Source organism: Elephantulus edwardii, unplaced genomic scaffold (genome assembly GCF_000299155.1).
Source record: "Elephantulus edwardii isolate Elephantulus edwardi_28Jun2011 unplaced genomic scaffold, EleEdw1.0 scaffold00213, whole genome shotgun sequence".
In the NCBI taxonomy this organism is placed as follows: Eukaryota; Metazoa; Chordata; class Mammalia; order Macroscelidea; family Macroscelididae; genus Elephantulus; species Elephantulus edwardii.
The window spans coordinates 207,458-223,260 of NW_006399963.1; the positions used below are offsets into that span (position 1 = coordinate 207,458).

Sequence of the window (15,803 nt, forward strand, 5' to 3'; positions counted from 1 at the left end):
TGTACCGTCAAATCAGATCTGACTGGTACAGGAGGATATTGCGCCTCCTTCTCCGGCAGAGCATCTGGTTATTCTCTTATTTTTTTACATTGTTGTAACATTATCTGTGACTGCATGTAATATTCCTTGAGCAGATTGGAAGAATGTAACAATTTCCAAATTCTCAAGCTTCTAGGTTGCATTCAGTTTTACTCATTTTTTTATTTTATTATTATTATTAGGGTTTTTTTTAAAGGAAACAACTTTTTATTTTTATTTTATTATTTTGTGTGTGTGTTGTGTGTACCATCAAATCAGATCTGACTGATACAGGAGGCGACTGTTCCTCCTTCTCCAGCAGAGCATCTGGTGGATTTGAACTGTGCACCTCTGGGATTGCACTACAAGTTTTACTCATTTCTTAATTACCCTTTGAAATATCTTTGTTATTTATTTGTGCCATCAAATAGATTTTGACTTACAGTGACAATATATATGACAGAATGGTGGATCTGTGGTGATTTTCCTCACAGAGCTACTAATGGGTTCTAGGCTGCCAACTTTTTAGGAGTGGCGTTCACTTCCTGAATAACGTGCCTCTGGAAACTCGATGAACTTCTTTTTGAGTAGCAGTTAATATATAACACATTTGCATGTCTTATATATGTGTTAAATACTTATTTGTGTTGTTAGTATGTGCTTTTGAGGCAAGTACCACTCATAACAACCTCATGCAAAATGAATTTGAACCTTGTGCTATCCTGTGCCATCCCCATCATCTCTGAACCCATTGTTACATCATCTCAAGCCCATTGTTACTCTCACTGCATCAGTTCATCTCATTGAGGGTCTTTCGAAGCATAATGTCCCCTTTCCAAGGATCAGCTGCTCCTGAAAACATGGCCAAAATGTATGAGACAAAATTTCACCATTTTTGCCTCTAACCAGCAGGCTATTTATATTTTAAAATATTCTTGTTCTTTTAGCAGTCTGTGAGATATTCAGTACTCTTCTTCAACACCACAAACCAAAGGCATTGATTATTCTTTTGTCATCTTTACTCATTGTCATCTTTACTTATCCAATCTCAAATGTATCTCAAATAATTTAATAGGGGAAGCTTAGTTGTTAAATTGACATCATTGTTCCTTAACATCTTGGAGAAGTCTCTGACAGCACATTTTTTCAATGCAGTATATTGTTGTTGTATGCCATTGGGCTTACTACAACTCATAGTGACCCTACACACAATACCTCTGAATCCTGCACTATCCTGAGTCAGTCTCACTGACTACACCCACCCTTATCACCCCAGTTACTTTGTGATTCCAACTCATCTGAGGTCTTTCTCTCCTTTTCCAAGCGTAATATCCTTTTCCTAAGACTGGTCCTTTCTGGGTATATGCCCAAAATATGTAAGATGGAGTCTTTAAATCCTTGCCTCCAAGGAATAGCTTGGTTTTACCTTCTCCAGGACAGAATTGTTAGTTCTCTTGACAGTCTGTAGTAGGTTCAATACTCTTCTCCAGCACCACCACTCAAAGGTATCTATTCTTCTCCTGTCATCCTTAGTCATTGTCCAACTCTCTGATGTATAATAAGTAATTGTGAAGACCATGGCCTAGATCAGGTGCACCTTAGTTTCTACTGACATTATTTCTCCTCAGCACTCTGCAGAGTTCCCTGACAGCAGATTTTCCTAATGGAATTAATCTTTTGATTTCTTTACTGCTGGTACTAAGAGTCTTGATTGTGAAATCAAGCAAGCTGAAATTGTTAACAATCTCAATCTCTTCTCCATTTATCATGATGCTGCCAATTGGTGCAGTGGTGAGAATCTTTGTTTTCTTGATAATGAGCTTCGATCTATATTGAAGGCTGCGGTCCTTGACCCTCTGCAACAAATGCTTTAAGGGCTTCCTCAGTTTCAACAGGTAAGGTAGTGCCATCTGCATAGTGCAAGCTATTTATGAGTCTCCAATCTTTATACCACATTCTTCCTCATAAAATCCAGCTTTTCAAATGATTTATTCTGCACACAGATTGAATAGGTTTGGAGATAGGACATATTCCTGATGCACTCCTCCCTGATCTTAAATCACGTAGTGTTACCTTGCTCTGTTCTGATTACTGGTCCAAGTATAGGTTACATATGAGCACAGTCAAGTGTTCTGGGATTCCTGTTCATCTCAAAGTTAGCCACAATTTGTTGTGACCCACACCATCAAATGTCTTTGCATAAGCAGTGAAACACAGACATTCCTCTGGTACTCTCTGCTTTTGGCCAAGATTCATCTGACATTGACAGTGATATTCCTAGTGTCATGGTCTCTTCTAAACCCATAGTGTATTTCTCTTAGTTCTCTGTCAGTTCCAGTCACTTTTGGATAATCTTCAGCAGGATTTTGCTTGCATGTGATTAGTGACAGCTTTTAATTTTTTTGACTGCTGATACCAAGGATACTGATTGTCTATCCAAGTAAGATGAATTAGTTGACAGCTTCAGTCTTTTCTTGATATATCATGATGATGTTGTCTTTTGGCCCAATGGTGAAAATAGTTGTCTTCTTGATGTTGAGATGTAATCCATATTAAAGACTATGCTTTAATCTTCTACTGCAAGAGTTTTCAATCCTTGTCACTTTCAGCAGTCAAGGTTATGTCATCTGCATAATGTTGATGAATCTTCTTCTCATTTTGATAAAATATTCATTTACATATATTTCCAGATTTGATGTGATTATTCGTGATTAAAACAGGCTTGTCTTAGAATGAAACCAGGCTGCTTCTTAGAGGTATAGATTCTGAGGCTTCATCTGACATATTTAGGCATGTTGCAAAGAGGGACCATCTTTGGAAAGGAACATCATGCTTGGAACAATAGAGAAAGAGAGGAAGACCATTGATGAGATGGATTGATTCAGTGACTGGGGTGATGAGGGTAGGTGTGTCAGAGACAATAAAGTTGACACAGGATAGAGCAGGTTTCAGGGCTATTGTACATAGGGTCGCTATGAGTCTCAATTGGGTTTTTTATTGTGAAAAACTTGTATGGGCATACAAGGAGGTGAGGGTTGGGAGCAGAAGGGTAAGGATGGGCAGGGATGAAATTGCAGGGATGCAGTTGCAGGACTGCACAATTTGGTGGGTGGGTGGGTAGGTTGAGTAGGTGAAGGAAATGAAAAAGATCCAGTGGGGACCAGACGATACAGGGCAAGCATAGTCCAATGGTGATTAAACAAGCTGTCTTACTCACTTATGTGTTTCTCATTTGGGAATTGGGCGCAGACTCTCTGCCTTCATGCTGAACCGGGGCATTGATGTGAAGGGGGAAAGGGAGCACACTTGGGTTAAAGCTGCTTGCCGCCTTGTTCTCTTAGAAGATATTTTCCTGATATTTACTCCCCTCTGTACTGCAAAGTGTTTTCCAGTGGGGATGGCTGACTGAACCCTGAGGCTCCATCCTCCTTTGCTTCCTTAGCTGGCATTTGTATTTCTTGTTTGTATCTGGAACTGGGTTCAGGGTCAGGTCTGAAGTAAAACTCAGTGTTAAGGTTACATATAGGAAAGGGAGCAAACCTAGAGAGAACAAACTTGTGAGTTACAAATAGAAGGGCTTTGGAGGTATTACTTACGGGTGTACTGGGGGAGAAATGTAGTCTAGATAAAATTCTCTGTATACCCTAGGCAGTTTTTTCTATCCAGGGGTCAGATGACACAACCCTGAGGCTGATAAGCTCACCCTGAGGACCAAATGGCTCCCCCCCACAAGGGCCAGGTGGTTTCCCCTGAGGGCCAGGTGGCTCCCCCCCCCCCACCCTCTCGAGGGCCAGGTGGCTCAGAATAGTACTTTTTTTATGATGCTTTTAACAGAATAGGCATCATCTCCATTTTGGAAGAAATGACAATTCACTTTTCTTTTACTATGTTATTTTGAAATAATGTTACTGTTTTTAGGTGCCAACAAGTCTCCTGCAGGTCATAGCAACTTTGAACAATCTGGCCCTGTTCTGTGTTCTCTGTACCATGCTCAAGCCTGTTGTAGTCACTGTGCCAGACCATTTAGTTGAGGATCTTCCTCTCATTCACTGATCCTTTTCCTTTCCCAGCATGATATCTTTTTCCAAGGACTGACTATTTTCCAAGGACTATCTCAAAGTATGTGAGATAAAGGTTCAGCATCCTTGCCTCTAAGGAGCATTCCCATTACACTTCTTCTACCAAGATAGATTTATTTGTTCTTTTGGCAATCTGTGGTATAATCAGTTCTTTTGGCCAGTACCACGATTGTTTTTCAGTCTTCCTTGTTTGTTGTCCAACTTTTTTTTTAAAAAAAATTTTTTTTTAATTTTTTTATTTTATTATTTTGTGTGTGTGTACCGTCAAATCAGATCTGACTGGTACAGGTGGAGGACATTGCCCCTCCTTCTCCAGCAGAGTATCTGGTGGATTCAAACCGTGTTATCCAGTTTTTAAATGCATAGGAAACACTTGAAAATAAATGGACATTGTTGCTCTTTAGCACTTTAAAGAGGTTTACAGCAGATGTTCCCAATGCAACAAACAAGTCTTTAGATTTTTTTTTCACTCCCACCACGTTGAGTACTGATTGTAGATCCAAGTAAAAGGAAATCCTTGATAACTGTAGTCTTTTCTCCATCTGTTGTTAATAGCTTGTTGGTCAGGTAGTAAGGATTTCTTTTTCTTGATGTTGAGATATAATCCATATTGAAGGCTCTCATCTCTGAACTACTTCTTCAGTAAGTGCTTCAAGTCCTCTTCACTTTCTGCAAGCAAGGTATGTCATCTGAGCCACCCATTTTTCCGTCAGTCTGTAAGGACATTGCTATTGAGGGAGAAGAACCACTATGGCTTCCATTGCTTTGGCAAAACCTCCAATGCCAGGCTTTATGGCCAAGCATCTGCACATGCATATTATGGGAGCAGTCATTCTATCCCTGAGCATTGCACCTTTCTGTCAGTTTGCCATGGCCAAACCAAAAAAGAAGACTTTATTATGTGTGGATTTCTATGGATACTATGATTGCATGAACGGTTTTGAGGAGATGAGGAAAGCTAGTACCTTTAAGAGTGCAAAATAATTTTTGAATGTAAAGAATTTCTTTGGTTTGAGTTCCATTAACATGGTCACTGACTGTGTTCTTGACCTGTGCAGCATGACTGTGTGACCTAAGGTATAGTTTCCCTTGGTAAATAAATAGTTAGCAAATTTAAAAAAAAAGGGTCATCTGCATAAAGTCTTCTCTCATCTTAATGTCATATCCTTCTTCATATAACCAAGGTTCTTGAATTAATTTGCTCTGAATAGGATGGAGAAAGGCTACAACAGTGTTGCACAACTTCCCTTATTCTAAATCACACAGTATGTACTTTCTCTATTCTGACAACTATTTCTTGCTTTATGTATAGATTTTGTATGAGCACAATTAAGTGTTCTGAGATTCCCATTATTTCAGTGTTATTCATAATTTGTTATGATCTGTAGTCAAATGGCATTCCATAGTTAATAAAAACACAAATAGACATTCTTTTTTTTTTTTTTTAGACATTATTCTGATATTCTTTACTTTGAGTGAAGGTCCATCTGATATCAGCCATGAATGATAACCCTCAACTATTACCTCTTCTAAATAAAGCTTCACAAAATATTACCAAGAAATGTACACAGATGTCCAATGCATTCTTCAAGACACTTTGCCAATATTTGATCTCTTGGAAAATGAAAATATTGACAGTAGTATATTTTAATAAGAACTTTACGGAGTTATATGTGTACTCATTTGTATGCATCCATCTTTATATAATTATCATAGGTGTTCCCTAAGTGAGCTCTAGTGGCCTAATGGTGAGGAGTTAATACTACAAACCCAAAAGCACTCAATTGAAATCCAGAAGCTGCTCCATGAAAGAAAGATGAGTATTCCCATCCCCTGCAATTAGTCTTTGAAAACCCACTTGAGTGTCAGCTCTGAGTTGATCCTGACTTGATGGTAGTACATTATAACAGAAAATTTCCCTTAGTATGCGAAAGTAGAGTGTTCCTCTGATCTTTTGTGTAAGCCAAAATGATATTATAAAAAAATGTTTTGTTGTTATTGTTAGGTACAATCAAGTTGCCCATGACTCAAAGCAACCCTATGAACAATAGACCTGAACCCTGTCCTACCTACACCATCCTCACCATCCCTAGCGTGTTCCTTGGCCATTGTGTTAATCCATCTCATTGAGGGTAAATTTCCTCTTCCACTTATCCTTCACCTTTCCAAGCGTGATGGCCTTCTCCAGGGACCTGGCTGTCCTAGCAGCATGCTCAAAATACATGAGCCGGAGTTTCATCACTCTTCTTTCCTAGGAACACCCTCACTGCACCTTCTCCAAGATATATTTGTTTGTTCTTTTGGCAGTCCATAAGATCTTTAGTCCTTTTCTTCAGCATCATAATTCAAAGGCATTGATTCTTCTACTGCTATCCATAGTTTTCAGATGCATAGGAAGCAACTGAAAAGACCATGTCATGGACTTTATTTTTCAATCTGACATTACAGCTTGGAAAGATCTCTGACCACAGATTTCCCCAGCATGACGAAAAAATTGTTGTTATGTGCTGTTGAATTGGTGTGACTCTGTGCACAGCAGCTCTGAAGCCTGCCCTGTCCCGAGCTAGTCTCACTGACTCTGACACACCAACTCCCACTGCCCAAGTTACTGTATTAATCATCTCATCCGGAGCCTTCCTCTCCTGCCCCTTCCCTCTACCCGTCTGAACATGATGTCCTTCTCCAAGCAGCGGTAACCTGGCTGCATGCCCGAAGTATGTGAGATGGAGCTTCAAATTTCTAGCCTCCAAGGAGAAACTTGGTTTCACCATCTGCAAGAGAGACTTATTTATTTTCTTGACTGTCCATGGTATGTTCAAGACACTTCTCCAGCACCACAATTCAAAGGCATCAGTTCTTCTTCTGCCATCATTAGGCATTGTCCAGCTCTCTGATACATAGCAAGTAATTGCTAAGACCATGGCCTGGATTATGCACACCTTAGTCTCCAGACTGACATCATTGCTCTCAATACTCTGGAGAGGTCCCTGATAGCAGATTTTCCCAATGCAACAAAGAAATTGTCACCATTAGTTTTTATAGAGAAAATTTCCCAGGTCAGAAAAAAAATTACGTACTTAATCATACCAAATAACACATTAAGCAAGCCAGTGGTATTGAAGAACAGTTCAAAGTTGTGATGATTTAATGCCTAGATGCTTTCTAAGTGTAGTTCCTGAGGAAGAGTTTTTCAGTGCCATTGATACTTAGTATATACACTGCCTCTTTAACAGCTTACAGAACAGCAAGCACCTTATGCTAGTTTCATATTTTCACTTTTTCATTAAAAGCAAAACTCTATTTTAGATTTCTTTTGGTTAGAAAACTGGTACTAAAGTAACATAAAGGAAACTTTGAAAAGTGGGAACATCTATACCACATAGCTGGTGCTACCCTCTTAATTGTGTTCATGTGGAACCTATACCTTGGCCATGAATTTATTGTGTAAATAGCAGAGGAACACTGCATGGTTTAAGATGGAGAAGGAAATGTGCCAGGGTTGTATTCTCTTTCCATACCTATTCAGTCTGTATGCTAAACAAATTATTTGAGAAGCTGGATTATTCGAGAAGCTGGACTCTATGAAGAGGAGTGTTGCATTAGGATTGGAGAGAGACTCATCACTTGATCATGCTAACACGAAACCTATACTTGGACCAAGAGTCAGTTGTTAGAACAAATTTGGTTCAAAATTGGGAAGGGCATACACCAGGGATGTGTCCTGTCTCCATACCTTTTCAACCTGTATGCAGAACAGATCATCCAGGAGGCTGGGCTCTATGAGGAGAAATGTGGCATCAGGATTGGTGGAAGATCTATCAGGATTCTGCGTTATGCAAATGACACAACCCTGCTTGCTGAAACTGAGGAGGACCTGAAGCACTTGCTGCAGAGGGTCAAGAACTACAGCCTTCAATATGGATTGAGGCTCAATGTCAGGGAGACAAAGATTCTCACCACTGGACCAGTTATTGGCAGCATCAGGATGGATGGTGAAGAGATTGAGATTGTATGCTTGGCTTCACAATCAACACTCTTGGCAACAGCAACCAGGAAATGAAAAGACGTATTGCGATGGGAAGGTCTGCTGTTAGGGACCTCTCTAAAATACTAAAGAGCAATGGTGTCTCTCTGGAGACTAAGATGCATTTGATACAGGCCATGGTCTTTGCAGTCACTTGTTATGCATCAGAGAGTTAGATAGACAGTGACTAGGGAGGATAGAAGGAGAATTGATGCCTTTGAGCTTTGGTATTGGAGAAGAGTATTGAGGGTTCCGTGGACTGTTTGAGGGTTCCGTGGACTGCTAAGAAAACAAACAGGTTCATCCTGGAGAGGGTTAACTTGGGCTGCTCCTTGGAGGCTGGGATTCTGAGGCTTCGTCTGACATACTTTGGTCATGTTGTAAGGAGAGACCAGTCCTTGGAAAAGGACATCATGCCTGGGAGTGTGGAGGGCAGGCACAGGAGGGAAAGCTCTCTAGGAGGTGGATTGATTTGGTGACCAGGGTAATCAGGATGGGTGTGTCAGAGACGGTGCGATTGGCACAGGACAGAGCAGAGTTTAGGGCTGTTGTACATAGGGTCTCTATGAGTCACAAGCATCTCGACGGCACATAACAACAACAACATCAGTACATGCATTATGCAGATAATACAACCTTGCTTGCTGACTTGAAGCACTTGTTCCCGAAAATCAAGGACTGCAGCCTTTAGTATAGATTGCATCTCAGTGTCAAGGAAACAAAAATTCTTACCACTGTACCTGTAGGCAACATCATGCTGATTGGAGAGAAGATTGAAACTGTCAGCCACTTCATCTTGCTTGGATCTGCAGTTGTCACACCCTTGGTATCAGCAGTCAGAAAATAAAGAGATGAATTGTAGTGGTAAAATCTGTAGTTAGAGACTTCTCCAAATTATTGAGGAGTATTGATGTCAGTTTGAGGACTAAGTTGTATCTGATTCAAATTATCTTTCTGATAATTTGCTGTGCATCTGAGAGCTGGAGATTGAATAAGAATGACAGAAAAAGAATTGACAACTTTGAGCTGCTGTGATGTTGAAGGACCGCACTAAACATCCCATGGATTGCCAAGAGAACAAACAGATATGTCTTGGAGAGTTTGCAGCAGAGTTCTTTTTGGAGACAAGAATGATGAGGCTTCACCTCACATACTTCGGGCATGTTGCTAGATGGGGCTATTCCTTGGACAGGGACATGATACTAGGAAGGGTGGAGGGTTGGCGAAGGAGAGGAAAATCCTCAACCAGGTGGATTGACACCCTGACTGCCACAGTGGGCTCTTGTGTGTCAGGAAGTGTGAAGATGGCACAAGATAGAACAGCTTTTTTGTTCATAGTGTCGCTATGAGTCAGACTCCATAGTACCGAACAGCCACCACTCTCTCATGGGCATAAGGCAACCTCCTAATCACTAATCTTTTCTCTGTTGCTATAATTTTGTTACTTAAAAGAATTTTATAGTGTGTAATCTTTTGACATTGGCTTTTGATACTCACCATCATTTCTTTGAGCTTTATTCAAATAGTTGACATTTATCAATAGTGTGAGTATTCTACAGTGCTTAAATAGCCACTCATTTAAGAATATTTCAGATTTTTTTCTACTTTGGCATTATTGCAAATGCAGATGCTGTGAATTTCCATTTTAACATAGATTTTTATTTCTCTGGGATAAATACCCAAGCATGTAGCTGGTAACTCATGTGATATTCTTCTTGTTGCATGCCATTGAGTCAGACTGACTCATAATTTACCTTTCAGTTGAATTTTCAGAATATGTACATCATACAAAAAGAGACTGCCCATTTTTCTCCCGCAGAGTAGCTGATAGGTTCAAACTGGCTGTCTTTGGACTGGCAGTGCAACTCCTTACCTACTAGATTACAAGAGCTTCCTGCCAGCGTGTGTGTGTGTTTTGTACTGTCAAGTTAGGACTGACCCATAGCTGACATAGTTGGCTTTCAGAGGCAGTTAATTGCACAGGAGATAATTGTCCATCCTTCTCCTGCAGAGCAGCTGGTGGGATTTGAACTACATGCTTTTGTGATTGCAGCACACTTCTTGCCACAGAGCCACAAGAGCTTCTTATATTTTTAGTTTGAAAGAAACTTGTAAAACAATATAGGCTGTCTATATAAAAAGTACAATGTAGTCTTGTTAGATTTCAAAAATCAAAGTAAAGCCAAAAACTATGCCATGGACAAAGAAACAAACTTGGAAGAAGTGCAGACAGAGTGCTCTTTAGAAGCAAAATAGTGACACTTCAAAATATATTTTCCTCATGACACTGAGCATCTTTTCATGTTTTTATTTGCTTTTGGTCTATATAAAAATTTGGATTGTCAAAAATCACAGACTAATGTAAAAAATCAATGGATTAGAATAGAAAATCCAGAAATCAGCCCATCTACCTGTGGTCAATTGATTTTTGACAAAGAGATGAAATTAGTTAAGTGAGGAAACAAAATAACAAATGGTGCTGGCAAAATGGGAAAACTACCTGTAGAAAACTCAAGCTAGATCCACACCTCACTCCATACACAAAACCCCACTCAAAATAGATCATGGACCTAGGACTAAAACCAAGAACTATACACTTCATTAAAGAAAAGCTTGGAAGAACTCTAGAAAGTCCTAATCCACAACATAAATAGTCTTCCCAAACATCCTGAAAAACCTACATAAAACAGATAAATGGGGCCTTCTAAGAATCAAATCCCTATGCACATCTAAAAAGTTCTCCAATTAAAAGGGAAGCCACAGATTGGGAAAAAAATATTTGGTAATGACATGTCAGATAAGGGACTTATATCTAGAATTTATAAAATACTTGAGCACCACAGGAAGATAAAGGTAAATAACCCAATTGAAAAATGGGCACAGGATATGAACAGACACTTCACCAAAGATGACATTCAAATGGCCAACAAATACATGAAGAAATGCTCAAAATCCCTAGTTCTTAAGAGAGATGCAAATCAAAACAAATAAGAGATATCATCTCATCCCAGTAAGAATAGAAAAATTTAACAGAATAGCAAACAACAAATGCTGACAAGGTTGTGGAGAAACTAGAATCCTCATTATTGGTGGGAGTGTAAAATGGTGCAGCCTCTATGGAAGGCTGCATGGTGCTTTCTCAAAAAGTTGCAAATAGAAATACTATTTGACCCAACAGTTCCTTTACTGGGAATATACCCTAAAGAAACTGTAGCTGCCACCCAGGCGGATATATACACACACCCATGTTTATCGCGACTTTGTTCTGAATAGCAAAGAGTTGGAAACAACCTAAATGCCCATCAACAAACAAATGGATAGAGAAGCCCTGGTATATTCACACAATGGAATACTATGCTGCATTGAAAAATAAGGAACTCATGTAATATTATTCAAAATGGGTGACCTTGGAGGCCAGTATGCTGAGTGAAATATCTCAGTCACAAAAGGACAAATACTGCACAGTGCCACTGTTGTAGAATGGAACGGACATCAGTGTTGGGATGAGACTGAGAAAAATTGGATACATTACGTATACTGCATTGAAACAGATGAGGGAGAAAAAAATTTAAAAGCAATATATGATAGGGTATTAGGGTTATGACAAGAGTCCAGAATGAAGGTTGTACAGTGGAGTGTATTGGGGGGGTGCTGGGAGAGGTATATACCAATGAAGGAATTTTTCTTTTACTTTTCAAAGAGAAGAGGGAACTGGAGGGGAGGAGTGGGCAGGGAGAAAAATGCAACAATTAATGAATGAATGGAAATCCAAAATCTCTGTAAATATTCATTAAAATTAATAAAATTTTTTAAAAATTGGATTATCTCTTTACTGTTTAACTGTAGTACTTCTCATTTTTTGTTAGCTTCCATGTTGCTATAATGCTGGAAAGTCTGCCATTAGTGTTTCAAATACTAGCCAGGTCACCATGGAGAATAGGTTTCAGCAGAACTTCCAGACTGAGACAGAACAGGAAGTGGGACTTGCTCTTCACTTTTTAAATTGCAGGTCTTCAGAAATCCTCTAAATCGCCATGGGACATTGTGTAATACAGTGCCAGAAAATGAGTCCCCCAGCTTGGAAGGTGTTCAGAATATTATTGAGGAAAAACTTTCTTCTCAAGGTACAGTGTACCATAATGATATGGATGGAATAATGTGGCAAAATGAGGAGAAATGACTGTAAAAAACTCTTAATATTTATAATGTAGATTGTGCAAATAGTAATCTAGGTTTAGAAGTTGTCAAAAATTAAATAGAACACATAAAGATCAGTATTGTAGGCAGTAGTGAGCTGAAATGGATTGGTATTTGACATTTTGAATGAGACCATCAGATAATCTGTTATGATGAGAATAGTATTGAAATTATTGTAAAAAAAAAATTTCCAAATATATGCAAAGCAGATTATCCAGGAGGGACCTTGTATCCTTGGAGAAGGGCATCATGCTTGGAAGTGTGGAGGGACAGTGCAGAAGAGGAAAACCCCGCATTAATTAGGGCAGTGCGGATGGGTTTGTCAGTGAGACTGGCTCAGGACAGGGCAAACTTCAGAGCTGTTGTACACAGAGTCTCTATGAGTTGCATGTCACAACAACCAACTTGAAGTATATACACTGCTACTAGTGATAAATGGCATACTGTTACTGTGAGTTGGAACTGACCCAAGGACACCTAACAATAACAACTGCTTATTTTTCCTTCTTTTTTAAAAGCTGTCATATCTAAGAAGCTAATACAAATCCATGAAGATAAATACGCTTTCTTTTACGAGTTTTCCAGTTATAGGGCTTATGTTTAAGTCCATGATCCATTTTGAGTTACCTTCTTGTGCATAATGTATGTATTACTGTCAGGTGCTGTCAAGTACAACTCATTAGCAACCCTGTTAACAATGGATTCGAACTCTGCCCTATCGTGTGCCAGTCTCACCATCCGTGATATACTGGAGTCCATTGCTGTATTCACTGTATCAATTCATCCCGTTGAGGATCATTTTTTTTCACAGACCCTCCTCCAAGCATCATGTACCTTCAAGGAATAGCCTCTCCTAGCAACATGCCTGAAGTGTGTGAGACAAAGTTTTGTTATTCCCAGAAGCATTCTGGATGCACTTTATCCAAAACATATCTATTTGTTATTTTGGTAGTCCATGGGATAGTCACTACTTTTCTCCAACACTATAGCTCAAAAGCATCAATTGTTCTGTCATCCTTATTCATTGTCCAACTCTCAGAAGCATAGCAAGTGATAGAAAAGACCATAGTCTGTATCAAGCACATCTCAGTCTTCAGACTGTTGTAATTGCTCCTCAGAAATTTGTAGAAATCCTGACAGCAAACTTGCTCCATATAATAACACCTCTTGAAGTCCTGACTACTGATACCAAGGTTGTTGATTGTGGTTTCCAGTAAGATGAAATTATTGACAATTTCAGTCTTTTCTCTACCTATTTTGATTTTGCTTATCCATCCAGTAGTGAGGATTTTTGACTTCTTGATATTGAAATAAAATCCATATCAAAGACTAAGTTTTCAATAAGCTACAGTATGAGTATAGAGGTTCAATTTTTTTTTAATGTGAATATCCATTTTGAGTTAAATTTAGTTGATGGTGTAAAGTAAGGGTACATTTTTTTCCATGTAAGTATCCAGTTGTCCTAGTGCCATTTCTTGAAAACACTTCAGTATGCATGAATTATCTTAGCATCTTTGTTAGAAATCATTTAACTGTCAATGTGGGGTCTTCTGTCTTCTCAGTTTTGTTCCATTCTTGCATACATATCTTCATGAGAATACCACTTAGTCTTTTTTTTTTTTTGTTACGGTTTTAATTTAAGTGAAGTTTGTGAAGCAATGCAGTTTTCTGTTCAACTATTCATAAGCTTGTTGTTTCATACAATTATAGTACCCAGAATGTTGCTGCACTCTTCTCTTTGTCTCTCTTATATTCCATCAATCTTTCTTTTGTACTCCTTTCTGCTTTCTGGCCAGATGTTGCCCTTTTGATTTTGTTTGGTTGGTTTTTATGAGGATTGCCTCCCTGGTGGTGTTCATATTGTAAATTCAGAGTCAAATTTGTTGCTATCTAGTCATTTCAGACTCATAGCAACTCTCCATTGGGTTTCCACAGGTGCAGATCATTACTGAAGGTTCCATGCATCTTTTATCAAACTGTATATCACACACATTGTTCATTATAAAACCAGATCTCCTTCTTTATAATCTGGTTTTTATTGTGAATCAGAACCAACCTGTAGCTGACCCTCCAGAATCCTTCTGCCACAAAGTAGCTGGTAGATTGGAACTGCATGCTTTTATGATTTCAGTGTAGCTTCTGATCACTTGGTCACCAGAGCTCTCTAGTAACCTCGACTTTTTTTGGCTGAAAGTTGATCCATGGCATGAGTTTAGTTTAAGGGTGTCTGAGGGCCTTAATCTTGGTATTTCACATACAAATTTTAATTATTACGGTTTAATAGTTAACTTTTTGAAATGAGGGAGTGTGAGATTGTCAACTTTATTTTATTTTTAGATTTTCTGTTATGGATCCTTTGCATTTCTATATATATTTTATGAGCTGCTTTTCAATTTATGAAAAACAACTCTGAAAGGAAATTTTTGTAATAATATAATGCTATGAGTCATCTATGACTCAACAACACTTAACAACAACAATTATATTAGTAAAGCCAAACTAATCTTCTATCTTGATGTAGTATCAGTAATTTGAGTATCACTTTATTATGCTTTCAACCCATAAATTAAGTCATAAATTAAGCCTGTGTCAGGAAATTAAATAAGAAAACTTACTCTCAGAGTATCTTTGAATTTCAGTGAATGACTTGCATACTTAAAAGGATGTAATTTCTGATGTGCTGAGTGTTGATCAAACTGATACTTCTAATTTTCCACAAAAGTTACTAATACAGCATATAGATAATATACTTATATTTTGTCATTTACTAGACTTAAATTGTTTAAAATTATTATAGTAAGAGATACATTAAATTTGATAACTTGAGATGGCAGTAAAACATGCCATTGGTTAAAACATCTCTATCAACTTGCTGTGAGATAAGGGAATCCATTTATTCATCTTTTTCTTATTCAGACTATTTACACAGCACCTTATTTCTTCTTCAGCTGGTGACCTTGTCTTGAAAGATACCCTTGTCTCGAAGGGTAATATATAACAAGTTTTGGTATGTTTAAAAATATGGATCGTTTCTTTGAGTGGAGTGGTGGGAATGAGTGTGTCTGAGACAGCGAGGCTGGCACAGGATAGAACGGTGTTTAGGGCTCTTGTACATAGGGTTGTTATGAGTCACAAGCGACTCGATGGCATATAACAACGATAGTTTTATAGTTCAAGAGTCAGTTATTTCTTTCTTGACCTGCTGATTTTTATTTACTTTGTAAATAGAGAGGGTTAAAAGAGCTTTCACAATTCTACCAAGTATTTATGTCTTGGTGGGTTGTTTGTGTTTTTTTTCTCCAAATACATAACTGTTCGCTATACACATTTTAAGTCTTTATGAAATAAAAATATTTCTGTGTTAATACTTTAAATTTTGGTCTTAAGAGTTGCATAATGTTTCATCAAATTCATATATCTTTTGCTCAGCCATTCCTATATTAGAGATTTAAGGAAACATCTTTTTTTTATTAATAATTTTAATA

At 38.3% G+C, this 15,803-nt stretch overlaps 1 protein-coding gene across 1 annotated transcript in view; it reads left to right on the top strand.

Moving 5' to 3' along the window:
* The window catches only part of PARG (poly (ADP-ribose) glycohydrolase), a 302,619-nt gene that overhangs the window by 58,248 nt on the left and 228,568 nt on the right, over nt 1-15,803 (top strand). The gene's annotated exons all lie outside the window — the stretch shown is intronic.